The sequence below is a fragment of the Sminthopsis crassicaudata genome, chromosome 2 (genome assembly GCF_048593235.1).
Source record: "Sminthopsis crassicaudata isolate SCR6 chromosome 2, ASM4859323v1, whole genome shotgun sequence".
Taxonomy (NCBI): domain Eukaryota; kingdom Metazoa; phylum Chordata; class Mammalia; order Dasyuromorphia; family Dasyuridae; genus Sminthopsis; species Sminthopsis crassicaudata.
This window is the reverse complement of record NC_133618.1, coordinates 316,216,883-316,234,407: the sequence shown is the minus strand read 5'-3', so window position 1 is coordinate 316,234,407 and position 17,525 is coordinate 316,216,883. Positions and strand designations below refer to the sequence as shown.

The following is a 17,525-nucleotide window of genomic DNA, read 5'->3' as shown; positions in this document are numbered from 1 at the left end:
GCTTTTAGTAGAATCTCTGGGGTTCTCTAAATGTACCATTATATTATCTGCAAAGAGTGATAGTTTGGTTTCCTCATTACTTACTCTAATTTCTTTAATCTCTTTCTCGACTCTTATTGCCAAAGCTAGTGTTTCTAATACAATATTGAATAGTAATGGTGATAGTGGGTAACCTTGTTTCACTCCTGATCTTACTGGGAAAGGTTCCAGTTTATCCCCATTACATATGATGCTTACTGGCAGTTTTAAATATATACTCCTGACTATTTTAATGAAAAGTCCATTTATTCCTGTACTCTCGTGTTTTTATTAGGAATGGATGTTGGATTTTATGAAATGCTTTTTCTGCATCTATTGAGATGATCATTTTGTTAATTTGGTTATTGATATAATTATGCTAATACTTTTCCTAATATTGAACCAGCCCTGCATTTCTAGTATAAATCCTACTTGGTCATAGTGTATTAGCCTGGGGATGATTTTCTGTAATCTTTTTGCTAATACTTTATTTAAGATTTTAGCAACAATATTCATTAGGGAGATTGGTCTATAATTTTGTTTCTCCGTTTTCAACCTACCTGGTTTAGGTATCAGTATTATGTCTGTGTCATAAAAGTAATTTGGCAAGACTCCCTTCAATCCCTATTTTTTTCAAATAGTTTTTATAGCATTGGAGTTAATTGTTCTTTAAATGTTTGGTAAAATTCACATGTAAATCCATTTGGTCCTGGGGATTTTTTCTTAAGGAATTGATTAATAGCTTGTTCTATTTCTTTTTCTAAGATGGGATTGTTTAACCAATTTACTTCTTCCTCTGTTAATCTGGGCAAACATATTTTTGAAGGTATTCTTCCATTTTATTTAAGTTATCGAATTTATTGGCATAAAGCTGGGGAAAGTAATTCCTAATTATTGCTCTAATTTCCTCTTCATTAGTGACAAGTTCTCCGTTTCATTTTTAAGACTAACAATTTGATTTTCCTCTTTCCTTTTTTTAATCAGATTTACTAAGGGATTGACTGTTTTGTTGTTTTTTTCATAGAATCAACTCTTAGTTTTATTAATTCAATAGTTTTTTATTTTCAATTTTATGAATCTCTCCTTTTATTTTTAGAATTTCAAGTTTAGTGTTTGACTGGGGGGGTTTAATTTGTTCCTTTTCTAGCATTTTTAGTTGCAAGCCCAATTCATTGACCCTCTCTTTCTCTATTTTATGCAAGTAGACTTCTAGAGATATAAAATTTTGCATGGGTAATTTTTCACATTGATAATTGCAAAACCTTTTGTTCTAATTTTCCCCCTCTTCCCTCCACCCCCTCTCCCAGATGGCAGGTGGATCAATACATGTTAAATATGTTAAATTATATGTTAAATACAATATATGTATATGTGTCCACATGATTATTTTGCTGCACAAAAAGAATCAGACCTTGAAATAATGTACAATTAACCTGTGAAGGAAATAAAAAATGCAGGTGGACAAAAATAGAGGGATTGGGAATTCTATGAAGTGGTTCACACTCATTTCCCTGAGTTCTTTTACTGCATGTAGCTGGTTTAATTCATTACTGTTCTATTGGAGCTGATTTGTTTCATCTCATTGTTGAAGAGAGCCATGTCCATCAGAATTGATCATCGTATACTTGTTGCTGAAGTATATAATGATTTCCTGGTCCTGCCCATGTCACTCAGCATCAGTTCCTGTAAGTCTCTCCAGGCCTTTCTGAAGTCATCCTGCTGGTCATTTCTTACAGAACAGTAACATTACATAACATTCATATACCGAAATTTGTTCAGCCATTCTCCAGTTGAGAGGCATCCACTCAGTTTCCAGTTTCTTGCCATTACAAAGAGGACAACCACAAACATTTTTGCATATGTGGGTCCCTTTCCTTCCTTTAATATCTCTTTGAGATATAAGCCCATTAACAACACTGCTGGATCAAAAGATATGCACAATTTAACAACTTTTTGAACATAGTTCTAAATTGCTCTCCAGAATAGTTCCACCATTCACAGTTCCACCAACAATGTATCAGTGTCCCAGTTTTCCCACTTCCCCTCCAACATTCGTTATCTTTTCATTATCTTTTCCTGTCATTTTAGCCAATATGACAGGTGTGTAGTGGTACCTCAGAGTTGTCTTAATTTACATTTCTCTGATCAACAGTGATTTAGAGCACTTTTTTCATGACTAGAAAAGTTTTCAATTTCTTCATCTGAAAATTTTTTTGTTCATATCTTTTTACCCTTTATCAATTGGAGAATGGCTTGAATTCTTATAAATTTGAATCAGTTCTCTATATACTTTAGAAATTAGACCTTTATCAGAAACCTTGAATGTAAAAATGTTTTCCCAATTTATTTCTTAGGAAAGGAAGTCCTTAATACTTTGTGTTAAAGTCAGAGAAAAGGTCATGATGAGTTTTGGTAGTTTTTGCGTGTATGAGCCACTCCAAGTTGGTTCAAGTTTTCAGGGGACTTATTCAAGACATCTTGCTAATGATACAGCTATGACCATGTGGGCAAAAGGAACACCATTCTAGTATACAGTAGTATAGTAAATCTGGCAAATGTAAAGGAAGGATCTACGAGTAAAGAGAGTATGCTGACCAGAACAAAAAATGACTTTGTATAGTTCCAAAATATCTTCTCAGATGAGGCCCTGATATTAAATAAGTGATTATTCTAGCTCCATGGTTCTCAACTTTCTCAGTATCTTTATAATATTAAAAATTATTGAGGATCTGCCCAAAGAATTTTTGTTAGATTATTTGTTAGAATTTTTATATATTCAGAACATTAGAAATAAAAACTAAATTTGAATTTGTAGGCCCTCTGCAAAGGTTTTAGAGACTCCCAGGATTCTTTGAAACATGCTTTGAAAATCATTATTCCAGATCAAAGCTTCTTAAACTGTGAGTTACAACATCATATTGGGTTACTTAACACTATGGGGGTCAAGAAAAATTTGGTAACAGTAAAAGGTATCAAGATTTAATTATATAGGGGCAGCTAGTGGGGTAGTGAATAGCGTACCAACCTTGAAATCAGAAGGACCTGAGTTCAAATGTAGCCTCAGACACTTAACACTTCCTAACTGTGTGACCCTGAGCAAGTCACTTAACCTTAATTGCCTCAGCAAAAAAGAAAAAAAAAAAAGATTATATAAGAACAAATACATACATCTTATTAGTATGCAAATTTGCTTTGTTATAACTAAATGGTAAAATTATATATAACAAAGAATTGTCATAAATTTTGTTTTGATTTATTAACAGTAAATGTTTGATTTGCCTACTTATTTTATATACTTATATATCTGGGGTTGCATAAACATTTCTTGGACAAAAAGGAGTGATGAGGGGAAAATTTAAGAATCTAAGTTCTAGATTACTTATTATAATATCAGTTGGTTTTCTGGGGGTCTTGGACCAGCCTTCGTTTCAGCAGAGTAATCACCACAAGAATAGCCAGGGATAAAGTCCAAATTCTTTATTATCTCCTTCACAGTCTAGTTTCCTTGCTGGGACCTGGGCTAGCTTTCTTGAGGTCCTCCTGAATGTGTCTTGGTTTTTATGGAGGAGGCAGGAGGACCACCATAATGGTCTCTCAGTCCGAGAGCTTGTGCTCCAGTCTTCTGCCCTCTGGGTTCTCTGAGCCCTCTGAGTCTGTCTTTGGCTCAGATGGGCCTTGGTCTCAGTAGAGAAATTAAGGAGGACAGGCCTGCCACCAGGGTGGTGTGAAATGGAATGAATGAATCTGGCTGAGTTTGTCCCAGCTTATATACTCTATTATAATTACATTATCATAGGTGTAAATCTTGTAGAATAAGTGTCAATTTTGTAGAACTATATTAAGTACTAAGTACATGTACTAACCAGAGAGTTATTAATCAACATGCTAAACTAGATATCCATTGTCTTATCAATTCCACTGAGTTAGCACCTTGTAAGAATCTTTGTTTCAAGTACAGAGCTCTGGCCCATTGCAACCTAGACTACTCTGAAAGAGATCAAGACATCTTCTGGGAGATGGTCCTGTTGGTAGAGACATCCCTCCTTAAAAGCCAAAGCAATATCATGTGAGAACAGCATGGCAGATTATATCCCAAAGAAATAAAAGGAAAAGGACCTGTTTAAAAAATATGTATAACTCTTCTTTCTGTGATGACAAAGAAGTAAAAATGAAGATATTCATCAACTGGAGAATAGCTGAAAAATCTGGTAAATGAATGTAATGGAATAATATTGTTATACCATAAGAAATGATGAAAAGGACAGTTTCAGAGAAACATAGAAATATTTGTACAAATGATGCAGAGTGAAGTGATCAAAACCAATAAAAAGGATAACATCCTCAAGAGACTTTTAATTTAATTTTTTTTTTATTTTGAATGAATGAATAGAAAAAGACATTTATTAGACATTTAATATGTAATAGACATTATCCAAAAAGACTGGAGTAACAGAAACAAAAGTTAAACAGTTCTCCTTAAGTATTTTATATTGCACTATAAAGATAGAGCACATAAAGCCAGGGAAATGATTTTTGTATTGGGAAGTTGGAGAAATAGTGATTTAAGTCATAGGACAGACAAGTGACATGCCAGAAACAAGGGTAGTATTGACTTAATTACTGGCTTAAATTGTTGATGGTATAAAGACTTTGGGGAGTATACTTTCCTTTGGATTGGCACAGGTGCCCCATCCACTAGTGGTTGAGCAATTATTTGAAACTACAGTGAGGTTTTTCATCTGCCAAGGTCTTCCTTTTAAAAATTTGACCCTGCAGTCTTGAGGAATCCTATTAGGATTAGTCAGCTAGATGAGGTAGTGGATACTGGAGTCAAGAAAACCTGAGTTCAAATCCAGCTTCAGATACCAATTACCTGTGTGATACTAGGCAAGACATGTAATCTTTATTAGCCTCAGTTTCTTCAGCTATAAAATAAGGATAACAACTACTTCACCGAAATAGTAGACTCTTAATAAATTCTTTTCTGTGAAGTCCAAGTTAGCTCCCTGTTCACCTCAGGATCAGCCAGAATCAGGATCAGCAAAAGTCCTTGGTCTTTAGGGGGAGACAGACAAACCTCCATAAGGCTCACCAACCAATCTCCCTTCTCCTCGTCCTCATCCAAAGTGAGTCTGGCTTGTCTTACTCCACCCCTTAATCCCTCCTACAATTATCTGTATACACCAAAAGATTGAGCCAGCACAGAATAGTGAGAAGGGCCATTTTCCAAGTACATGCTAAGAAACTTTTTTAAAAATTGTCTTTTTTTCCAAATACATGCAAAGACAGTTTCCAACCTTTGCAAAATATTGTGTTCCAAAATTTTCTCCTTCTTTCCCTCTCTCCCCAATATAGCAAGCAATCTAATATAGGTTAAACTTATGATATTTTTCCAAACATATTTTCATAGAAAAAGCAGATCAAAAGGGATTAATATAAAAAAAAAAAAACCCAAGCAAACAACAAATAGGTAAAAATACTATGCTTTGATCCACATTCAATCTCCATAGTCCTTTTAATCTGGATGCAGCTAGCACTTTCCATCCCAAGTCTATTGGAATTGCTTTGAAACATTTCGTTGTGGAACTTAAGACAATGAACAACCATGTTTCAAGAGTACTAATAATGAGATATACTACTTATTTCATGACAAAGAGATAATATACTTAATGTGCTGAATCATTCCATAAACTTTTGGATATGGCCAATTTGAAAATGTTTTCAAAGGGTAGAAGGGAATTATGAAGAATGGTCCTAATCATCAACAGGATCTTGAAAAAGAAAAAAAATCATAAAAGCTTTTTTTTTTTTTTAGATGCACAGAAGAGACTGAGAAGGATCAACCATATGGCCTACCTTGGTATGAGTTTGAAATTCTCTAAGAAATCATGAGAGTGTCAATAGGAAGGTACACACTGCACTTTGGGGCACACAGGCTCAATCTGTGATTTGTCAGCATGGATTGGGACCAACTCTGACGTAATTCTGCAGTTGGCAAGCTGGGGCCCAATAATTAAGACATACTGACAAGCCATTCATTGGCGACTTGCTCTCTTAGATTCCAGTATTTTTGGTTCTACCCATTACTTTTGTTGTTCATATTTATAAATATTCACCATGTTAGAAATAAAACTAATTTTTAATTTGTAGATCCTGCTTCTATCTCATTTCTCTTTTGAATCACTGAGAACAGTATGTTGTGATTCCATTTTCTCATGTTCCATAGGGCTTTCTGGTGTTTTCCTTTGTTTTATAGTATTTGTTCATAGATGTCACAACTCATTTGCTAGATCTGGAGGCCAGATTCCTCTTTTATCATTTACATTTTCTCCACTGATTTACCTCCTCATATTATCAAGGTCTTTGATTTTCTTCTTCCTGAGATCTTTGATAACTTCAGTCCTTTCTCTTCCCCCACCTTTTTTTTTTTTCATTCCCACCTTTTAATGCTCACCGTCATTATCCCCTATAAAGGGCGTTTCTATGAGGACCAGATCTTAAAGTAGCTCAACTTCTTCCCACTGAGTATCATTCATTCACCAGTCAAAATCTCTGCCCCACTTTTGGGGACAGAGAACTGGTCCTGGCTGGATCCTGAGCTCATCCTCCAGTTTATTTCCTTTCTTCCTATCTTAAGTGACCTGCTGGTTCCCATTATTCTTCAGTTAGGAGAACTGGCAGTTAAGAGAAAGCTATGCTGGTACTATGGGGATATCCCCCACAACGCCAACACTCAAGAGTTTGTAATGCTGGTGCTATGCGGCTATCGTACTGTTGCTCTAGGTTATCTATTAGTCACTAGGTTGTTTTGGCTTGAGCAGACATTTTGAAACCAGCATCTCCACAACACAAGAAAGGAGGACGGGAGACTAGGGTGTAAGGTTAAGTTTTGTTGATAGCCAAGTGGATTGGCTAGTGCAACCTTGATGCTAGTAGCACAGCACATGGCAGAGGGGGAACTATGGATATTAGTGTGGATGGACAGTTCACTTTTTTAACTTTTTGAATTTTGTGTCCTACAGACTACATTTATCTTTGACACATAATTTTGGATCTGAGAGGATCACAGAAAATGTTTAGTTCATCTTATTTAACATGTGACCAAATCAAATTCACTGCTAAGTGGTCAACTTTCAAGCAATGCTCCTCTTTGACCTTAACTAAGTTTAGTCTCTGCTTCTTTCAGACAACTGAAATGATTTCCACTTCTAAATTAAGCACTGAGTTGAACATTAAGGGAGGGATTAATACTTACACAGAAAACAAACAAATGTTTAGAGCAATGTGGAAATGTCTGTACGTAATTTTATTGGATTTTATATTTCTACTCTTAGAAAAATTAGATGAAGCATACTGAATTAGGAATTTTAATTCATATAAGCTATACCCAATTGCTAGAATTACCTTTCTCTTCCATCTTCTAGAATCTCTAGCTCTCTTCAAGGCTGATGAAAGACTACTTTCTGCAAAACCTCCTCTGATTTTCTCTCTTTGTTAAGGTTCTACTGAATATATATTACAATCTCCTTTGGATGTAGGCTCCTAAAGAAAGAGACAACTTTTTGTCTTTGTATTATCAGTACCAAACACAAGATCTTTCTTGTGGTAAATACTTAATGTTTGTTGGGATACATTTATTAAAAAATTATAATTTAGCACTTTCAAAAGATGTCAAAAGTCTATGAAGAAGGAAGTTTTTTTGAGGGAGAGAGGAAGAAGAGGGGGAAAACTCAAACTAATAATAATGAATGCTAGCACAGTAAGTATTTTATAAAAGAAAGTTTTACAGATGCTTTTTGAAATAGCTTTTTATTTACAAGATATATGCATGGATAATTTTTCAGCATTGACAACTGCAAAACCTTTTGTTCCAATTTTTCCCCTTCTTCCCCCTACCCTCTCCCCCAAATGGCAGGTAGACCAATACATGCTAAATATGTTAAATACAATATATGTATACATATTAATATAGTTATTTTGCTGCTCAAGAAGAATTGGACTTTGAAATAATGTACAATTAATCTGTGAAGGAAATAAAAAATGCGGGCAGACAAAAACAGACGGATTGGAAATGCTATGTAGTGGTTCATACTCATTTCCCAGAGTTCTTTTGCTGGGTGTAGCTGGTTCTATTTATTATTGAACAAATGGAACTGATTTGGTTCATCTCGTTGTTGAAGAGAGCCATATCCATCAGAATTGATCATCATATAGTATTGTTGTTGAAGTATATAATGATCTCCTGGTCCTGCTCATTTCACTCATTATCTACTGATGCTTTTAAAAGCCCTTATCACCTTTACTTCTCAATAATGGCCTACCAAACCATAGAATCCTCACTTTTGATGAAGAAAAGGAATTAAGCAAAATAAACCTACACATCATGGTATATTCTGAAATGTGAGGTCCATAACTGCTATTTTACAAAAAGGCAAATGTCTCATTTATCAACTTCCAGAACAATATCAATTATGTCAATTTGAATTATGACATATCTTAGTACTGTTTTCCTTTCATAATATCATTGTGTATAATATTTTCTTGCTTCTGATTTATAGTTGAAATGAACCTTGGACCTTAGAGGTCATATAAGACTTTTTGAGTTTCTTTGAATTTCTCACATTCATGGTTTATTATAGCACACATTACAGGAATGAAATGCCATCACAACCAAATCAATTGTTCTACAATCAATGGGAACCAATTTTATTCTTTACTTCATCTTTTGTACTCCAAAAAAGTGTATTCTATAAACATTTTGGAATGTCTAGTATTTTACCCCCTTTCTTTGGACTTCCTTGGAGGAGAGGGTGTAGTTATATATCTAGCAGTGAGTAGGTCCAAGATTATGAACAATTTAATCTCTTTATAAAACAATTTAATAATTCCAATCCAATTGAATTAATTCCAAATTAATTCAGAAGTCGGAGCTGTTGAAACCACCCCAACAATGTACTAGTATCCCTGTTTTTCCAATCTTTCTATAAATATAGTACATCTAAGAGATTTAACCCAAACTTAAAAATACATATTATATGGAATATGGACTCCATAGAGTCCATTTTGAAGCTACTTACAGTACGTGTGTCTAAAACAGGAGCTTTTAATCTAGGGCTCATATATTTTAAATACTTAGAAAACAGTATTCAGTATAGTTTATTTTATGGATGTAAAATCATTATCTAAAAAGGATTTACCACATTGTCAAAGGGGCATGAAGCACACACAAAATATTAAGAATCCCTAGTCTATGAATGTGAAAGCCTAATCTTTTCATCTTTTTTTATTTGCTTTTTCTTGTTTTCTCCCTTTTGGTCTGATTTCTCTTACACAACATGACAAATTATGTTAATATATTTAAAAGGACTGAACATATTTAATCTATATCTGCTTGTTGTCTTGGGGAGTGGGGAGGTAAGGAAGAGAAGAAAGTTTGGAACACAAAGTCTTAAATACTATTTATTGAGTAAAAAAAGAAAAAAGATAAAGACTAGTCTAGAGAGCGTGACATTGTTTCCTGCTGGATAGAGTATTTTCTACTGATTGGGTCTATCTCAGATAAGCTACTGCCAATGGGAGTGGGGGTAGAAAAAGAAATCTTTTTTCCTCCAAGAGGTGATTCCTTTTTGTGCATTAAATTCTTCAACTCCTGGTTCCTATTTAAAATAATTGCTGGAGTTGGTGAGCTTAGCTTTTTGGCTGCATCCCACAAATTTTGGTATGTTGTCTTATTGTCATTCTCTTGGATGAAATTATTGTGTCTATGGTTTGCTGTTTTACCCAATCATTCTTTAGGATGAGATTATTTAGTTTCTAATTACTTTTTACTCTGTTTTCCCCAAGCCTTTTACTGAATGTAATTTTTATTGCATTGTGATCTGAAGAAAATAAATTTACTATTTCTGCCTTTCTGCATTTGATTTTAAGGTTTTTATGTCTAAATATATGGTCAATTTTTCTATAGATTCCATGAAGCGTGGAGAAGTGTACTCCTTTCTGTCTCCATTCAATTTTCTCCAAAGATCTATCATACCTAACTTTTCTAGTATTCTATTTACCTCCTTAACTTTTTTGTTTTGTGGTTTGATTTATCTAATTCTGAGAGTACAAGGTTAAGATCTCCCACTATTATTGTTTTGCTGTTTACTTCTTCTTGCAGCTCTCAACTTTTCCTTTAGGAATTTCCATGATATACCACTTGGTGCATGTATGATATTGATATTGTATATGATATGATATTGATATTGAATATGTATTGATATTGCTTCATTATCTATGCTACCCTTTAGCAAGATAGTTTCCTTCCTTATCTCTTTTAATTAGATCAAATTTTGCTTTTGCTTGATTTGAAATCAGAATCACTACTCCTGTTTTTTTTTTTACTTCACCTGAAACATAACAGATTCTGCTCCAGCCCTTTACCTTCACTCTGTATGTATCTCTCTGCTTTAAATGTGTTTCTTGTAAACAACATATTGTAGGGTTCTGGCTTTTAATCCAGTCTCCTATGCGCTTATGCTTTATGGCAGAGTTCACTCCATTCATATTTACAGTTAAGATTACTAATTCTGTATTTCCCACCTTCTTATTTACCCCAAATTACTTTTCTCTTTTCCCCTTTCCCTCCTCCCCAGTATTTTACTTATAATAAGCACCACTTGCCTGAAACAGCTCTCCTTTTTTCTTAAACTCTCCCCTTACTATTTCTATTTTCCCTTCTATTGAGAACTTAGCTTTTTAAGGCTTCAGAGTGAAGCCAATAACCATATTCTCCTTTAAGTTCAGTCAAGGAAAACACCTGGACATTTTGTAAAGGGATGACAGGATAAGCACATCAAGTGCTTATCTCATTCTCTCAAGGGAAAAAAGAGATAAGGCTATAGATACATCTTTACTCTAAATCCCTTCCTTGTTTCAGAGTATTTTATATATATATCCTGGGCTGAGAGTCAGAAATCGTCTCTCCTATATAGATTTATCAATTCTAATAAAAGAAGTTGTCAAAGTATGACTTTCTTAAAAACTTATAACTGGGAGTAAAAGGGAGAATATTCCCTCCTTACACCTGTTTTTTCTCTCTTGTTTTTAGAGCATGCAAAAAACACACAAGGACACAAGATCTACTAGGAAGGCTTTAGGGTATCTACTAAGTTGATCACTTTAAGCTCAGGAAGTCATTAGCTTTAATATAAGGATTCTTTCTCTTTAATGCACACCATAATCCATCAAACTATTTTCTGTGAAGTAGGAAAATGGGTAGTTTTAATAATTAATGGGAATGAGGGCAAAGACAGAAATAAGTAAATAAATAAATACAAAGTTTATCACATAGTATAATATCAAGTATTATCAATATTAATTAGTATAAAGTGATTTCAAAAAAAAGGAGAGAATGCTATGAATCAGGAAAGGTAGAATCCACCATTGCTTTGGAGGAAGCCAGGGATTTTACAAAGTAAAGTGGAAGATAAATACAAGAAATCATCTATGTAAGGTACAGAGGCAGGAGATGAATGTGCAAAATTAAAATATTTCCACAAGAGCAGGAATTGTCTCATTTGTTTTTCCTATTTGCAACCCTAACATAATGCAGTAGTTGGATCAGAAGTGTAGTTTATAGTAGTATACAGAGAACAGTTAGATGGCCAGTTTCACTGGAAAATGCAGGAAAAGGAATAATATAAATCAAAACTGGAAAGGTAGATAGAAAACAGGTTGTTGGGGCCTTAAATTCCAGAATGTTCTACAGTGTGTGATACAGCTAGAGCTGTGTTTCAGGAATATCAGTTTGGTAACCATGTGGAGAATAGTGAGGGAGACTTTAAATAGGGAAAACAAAATTAGGAGATTTTTGCAATAATCCAGAGAAAAGGTGATTAGGATCTGAACTACTATGGCAGTTTCATGAGTAGACTGTGTAGGAGATACGGAGGCAGGGAAGGTGAAAGGAATAAGTATTTATATGTGACATACTATTCTAAGTGCTTTTAACAAATATTATCACATTTGATCCTCAGAATAGTCTTTTGAGGCAGCAGCTATGATTATCACCAATTGACACATAAGAAAACTGAGGAAGACTGATTAAATGATTTATAGGGTTACATTGCTAAGACCAATTTTGAACTCAGGTCTTCCTGACTCTTGGCCTAGGGCTCACTCTGTGCCACCGAGCTATTTTCAAGATTTGGTAAATTATTGGCTATGGAGAGGAATAGAGGTTGTAAATATGGAAGACTAGAACTATCGTGTCATTGTAATAATGGAGACGTTCTAAGAAGGAACTCATTTCGAGTTTCATTTTAGAAAAGTTGACTGTGAGATGCTGAATGGGATATGCATGTGGAGATTTCCAGGAAGCAGATGTTAGTAGGAACTAGATTTCAGAAGAGTAGAACTGATATAGATTTGAGAGTCATTTACATAGCAATGATAACTGAACTGATTATCAAAAGACAAAGACCATATATAGAAAGAACAGTTTTGGGGAACACAGGGTAAGAAAGAAGACTATGAAGGCGCAATCAGACAAGTAGGAGAACCAAATAAAAGCCAAGAGACTATCTAGAACAATTTTGATAAATGTATTTAAATATAATTGGTTTCCTTTGTAGTTCTATGCATTTTATCAATTTAAACACATTCTAAAGAGGGGGGGTGTCCATAGATTTAACTGGCAAAAGGATTCATGATAAAGGCAAAAGGTTAAAAACTGATCTAGCAGGAAGTACTCAACAGTGTCAAAAAAAAAAAAAAGTCAATAAGGAAAAAGTTAGAAAAAAAATCACTGAAAAACCATAGAATTTAGAAGTATAAGGGATCTCAGAAGCCATTTAAGTACCCACACTCAAAAGGAGTCTCCCCTAAAACACAAGTGACAAAAAGTCATCCAGCCTTTCACAGAAGTATTTTAAGGAAGGGGAATATAGGACCATTTCAGGGAAGGCCATTCAACTTTTGGACAGCTCTAGAACGTTAAGCTAAATTTGCCCCTAAGTAATTTCCATCCATTCTTATAGGTTCTGCCCCCTGGGGCCAAACTGAACAAACTTTGTGAAAAGTACTTTTTCTACAAGGCAGCCTTTCAAATACTGTACTTGAAGACTACTATCATGTCCCCACTAGGTTTTTATCTTTTCCAGGCTAAATTTTAATTGAACCTCCTGTGAAAAAGACATTTACCGTAGTGTTTGCCCTCTTCTGTATGTTCTTTAATTTATCTATATCTTTCCTCAATCATGGTACCCAAAATTGATCAAAACCCTCTAGATATGATCTCAGTATGGCAGAGTACAGAGGGGTCATTGCATCCTTATTCCTAAAAATTACTCTTCTCTTTATATAACTCAAGAATGCATTAGCTCTTTTTAGTTGCCTCATTACAATGCTGGCTCACAATGAATTTGTAACTCATGAAAATCCTTAGATCTTTTTCAAACTGCTGCATAATCATCTCTTTCCTATTCTGTATCCATGTAGTTTTATTTTTAAGAAGTCGCCTGTTGATGCTGCAAAGGAGTTTCAATAGAAACAGGATGGAAGCTAGATTACATGGGGAAGAGTGGGTGAAGAGAGGAGAATATAAGATTAGCAGGGAAGAGGAGGGATTATATATATAGCACAGATATGAAAGAAAGGCAAGGTCAAGAAAATGCTAAGGAAGATTTAAACATGTTTGTAGGCATTATGGAAGAAAGAGTTTGTAGAGGAAGAGACAATCAATGGAGTAGGCAGAAGGGGAATATTTTAATAACTGCCAAAATAATTTTAATGAATTACAAGTCTTACCCCAATTTTTTTTTTTTAATCACACCATCTTCAAGAATTATCATTGGTTCTTCCTTGATTCTAAATGCAAATTCTTTATGTTGGCCTTTGTAGTGCAGGTAGTCTATCAGTCTAACCATCCAAAATCATTCTTCTTCACATATTCTAAGTTCCAGATGGTATGATCTACTTGTTTTTCATTCCTCAAACCTAATATTCATTTTCTACTTCCATGCCTTTGCACAAGCTATTTACCATGCCTACAAAGTAGCCCCTCCTTAACTCTGTCTCCTAGAATATCTAGTTGTGTTTCACATTCCTTGTCAAACTATCAAATAAATGTATTTACAAGTATTCTTCTAGTAGAGTATAAACTCCATGGATCAGGAACTACTTTCTGTTTTATCTCTGTACCCCTGCTATCAGTGAGTGCTACAAACTAAGCAGATTCTTAGTAAACGTTTGTTGAATTAAATTAGATCAAAGATATAAGTAATAATTGTTGTTTGGTTGTTTCTGTCATTTCTAACTTTCCAAGATCCCATTTGGGGTTTTTGGGTTTTTTTGATAAAGATCCTAGAATAGTTTGTCATTTTTTTTATCCACTCATTTTACAGATGAGGAAACTAAGGCAAACAGGGTGATGTGACTTGTCCAGGATCACATAACAAATAAGTGTCTGTGGCCAAATTTGAATTTAGGAATATGAGTCTCCTTGACTCCAGGACTGACACTCTATCCGCTGCGCCACCTAGCTTCCTACAAATGACAATAGCTAGCATATATGTAGTAGTACATTTAAAATATTCAAAGGACTTTACATGTTATCTCATTTAATTTTTACAAAACGATGAAGTAATATAGTTATCCCCATTTTATAATTGAGAAACAGTTCAGCTTAATTCAGAGGGTAAGAGAAGTGTTAGTTCAACACCCTCTCAAAAAGAATGTCAAGGGAGGGGGAAGAACCACATTCATCAAGACAGTGAATAGAAGTGCTAACATTTGAACTAGGTCCTCCTTTCCATTATACCCCTATTCAAAAGGATCAAAGGAATTGAGAGTTTGAAAAGACCTTAGAGGCTGGCTGTACTTAGGGGTAAAAGTGAGAGCTAATCAATTCAAATAAATATTTTGCCATCCTCAAAGTACTAAAAGTAGTACTTACTTAAGTAAGTATGAGTATCAACCTCTATACTTATTCCACTAACCTGATACTCTTAAAAAACTCTGAATTTGAATCAACACTACAACCCACAGCTTTCTAATTAGCATCTGAAGCCTAACTCTTCTAACCATAACTCTGACCTAGGTTACAATTATAACAGTTCCTTCCCGATAGACTCTTTATCAGTACCAACTATTATTAATCTTCTTAGAGGAGTTGGAGAGAACTCAAGAGAAAAGTTAACTAGGTATAGCACGGGATTTGAGCCAGGAATATTAATCAGCATGATAAGGAGGGGTGTCTGGACTGTGTGACATCGACGTCAGCTAACAGAAATGATGTTTATTCTGGAGAAGAGATTTGGGTTAGGACTCGGAGATAATAGGAATTTTCTTCACGGATTTGTTGACACTGGGGAGTGGAACCAAGAAGCTATAGATCAGCAGAAAACATGGAGTTATGATTGAAAATTTCCAAGTAATTATTTTAAAATGTCCTACTCTCTCATTCTCTATTCACCCTCCCCTAACCTATCGGTATAGCCTATGTTAAGTGAAGTTTGGGTGGGATAGTTCACATTCTGTTCTAAGTAGATTAAAGAAATAAAGCCAGCAGTGAGTAGGAACCAACATTACCAAATGTACCTCCTCCCCCCCCCCCCCCAAAAAAAAAGAGACAAAGGATTGCCAAATCTTAAGCAAATATCACCATTAGGGTAGATGTAATTGATTTTTCAATTAAAACACTTATTAGCTGTCTGAACCAGGGGAAGTTACATTTAACTCTTCAGTCACCCAGGCAACTCCCTAGTTAAGAGGATAACTGGTAGAGTAGGGATCTTGTCTATAATGGGAGAGGGCACACAGAAATTTCAAGTCCGACTAAACTCTCACTCCCCATTACTACCAGCTCCTCCCCAAACCCTCAAGAGCTCAGTCAGAAGTTACACGGCTCAACAACGGAGCCTATTTGTTAACTTATGGGCGGTTGTACTTCTCAGGGCTCCGGCCAGTACTGCAGGCCTTACACAGCTGACCAAGGTCTCTAAGATTCCTTTCAGCTTTGATCCCAAAGTGGCACTAATTCCCCCTATGCTCTTTCTTTTCACCAACCACAACCTGGGCAATTACTTCTCGTAGAAGGAACATCTCAAGAGTAGCCAAGGCTCTGACTTCGGGTTGGGATCGCTGGCTCTTGGAGTTCAGTCTTGGGAGTTATCAGCAGCCCTTCTTGGGAAAAGAGTCCCTGGGCGCTGCTTTTGGAAAAGGAGTCCGAATTTCGCGGAAATACTCGACGGCCTAAGTAGGGCTCAATGTCACGCATAGAAAGGGAATCTTTCAGCAGTTGATCCCTCCAGCCACCTTGACCTCAAGATGGCGTCAAGCCGTCGCAAACGTCAATCGGCCCCAAGCAAAGATGGCGGCGAAAGACGGAAGTTACCGCCCCCTAGATCCGGGTCTTTCTAGCTTTCCCAGACTTCTCTATGATTATCCGCCTCCTGCGTGGTGAGACGCCGCTCAACGGAGGCGACTCTTGAAGACGCTGTTCTCTATGGTTCCCGCCTCCAATTCTTTTGGGCCGCAGTGCACGCCGGCCTAGCGGAGGACGTCCGAGAGCACCCCGCGCAGCGCGGCTGGCTCTGCGGCCTAAGCGAACAGGCCGGCGCCTCGGTATCAATCACACGGGCGAACGGCGCGCAGAAACCTCAGGACCGGTCGCGGCCACTCGTAATTCGGAGCCCTAGAGGCCGCAAAGACGGTACCATTTTCTCAGCGGCGGGTGAGTGGGCTCCGCTGGGCGCAGGGAAGGGGAGGGGAGCTGAACAGAGAGGAGTGAGGCGGGCTGGGCCCGGCCCTGGGCAGGAAGGCAGGAAGGCGGGCGGCGGCGGCGGGTGTCGGAAATGGCTTGGGGATAGGAGAGTAGACGGGCACCAGATAGTCGTCTCTATCTCTACCACCTTAAGCTAGCGGCTTCGCCTCGGGCCACATAGCCCCCGTGGAGACCCTAAGCCTCCTGACAGCGCTTTGCAGCCCATCTGGCCTGGTGCTGCCCGGCCTCGCCGCCGAGGGCCCGGCTGCCCTGCCACGAGGAGGTGGGTGGGCAGGCAATTCCCCCCCCCTCCCCGTTCTCCCCCTCCTCTCCCTCTTCCTCACCCCCGCCCGTCAACTTGCCCCACACACGCCCTTGCAAAGTGTATGCCCGCTGCTACCAACGGACTCCCCTCCCTGTGTTTCTCAGTTAGGGATCTGAACCCCACCCCCCATCTTGCCACCTCCTCCCCTTAGTCCCCCCCTTCCGCATAATATTTCTCCCTCCCCCAATTCATTCCTTTCCCCGAACACATACAGTGATCCCTAGCAGGACCTTGGGCGAGCCATCAGAGTTGATTTTGATTTGACAGAGTTCTACCCTTTAAACTTGATCCTATCTACCATTCATTCGAGGCACCTGCCATTCTCCAAAATGTCCTGGTTTTTCTCCTTCCTTGCCCTTTCCCAAAAAAATCTCACCTCCTCCCCCTTTTTTCCTCTCACTACCTCCCTTGTCTCCTTTCTTTGGTCAGGAGTCTAGT

General features: G+C 36.9%; 1 protein-coding gene across 8 annotated transcripts in view; it reads left to right on the top strand.

Moving 5' to 3' along the window:
* Positions 1-16,446: 16,446 nt before the first annotated feature.
* The window catches only part of RBM25 (RNA binding motif protein 25), a 44,442-nt gene continuing 43,363 nt past the window's right edge, over positions 16,447-17,525 (top strand). For 4 of the 8 annotated variants that reach the window (XM_074290093.1, XM_074290090.1, XM_074290092.1 and 1 more), the window contains exon 1: positions 16,546-16,732. The gene's annotated coding sequence lies outside the window, so the exon portion shown is untranslated. Of the gene's footprint in view, positions 16,733-17,525 lie in introns of all 8 variants that reach the window. The other 4 variants (XM_074290094.1, XM_074290091.1, XM_074290089.1 and 1 more) reach the window with 2 other exon arrangements.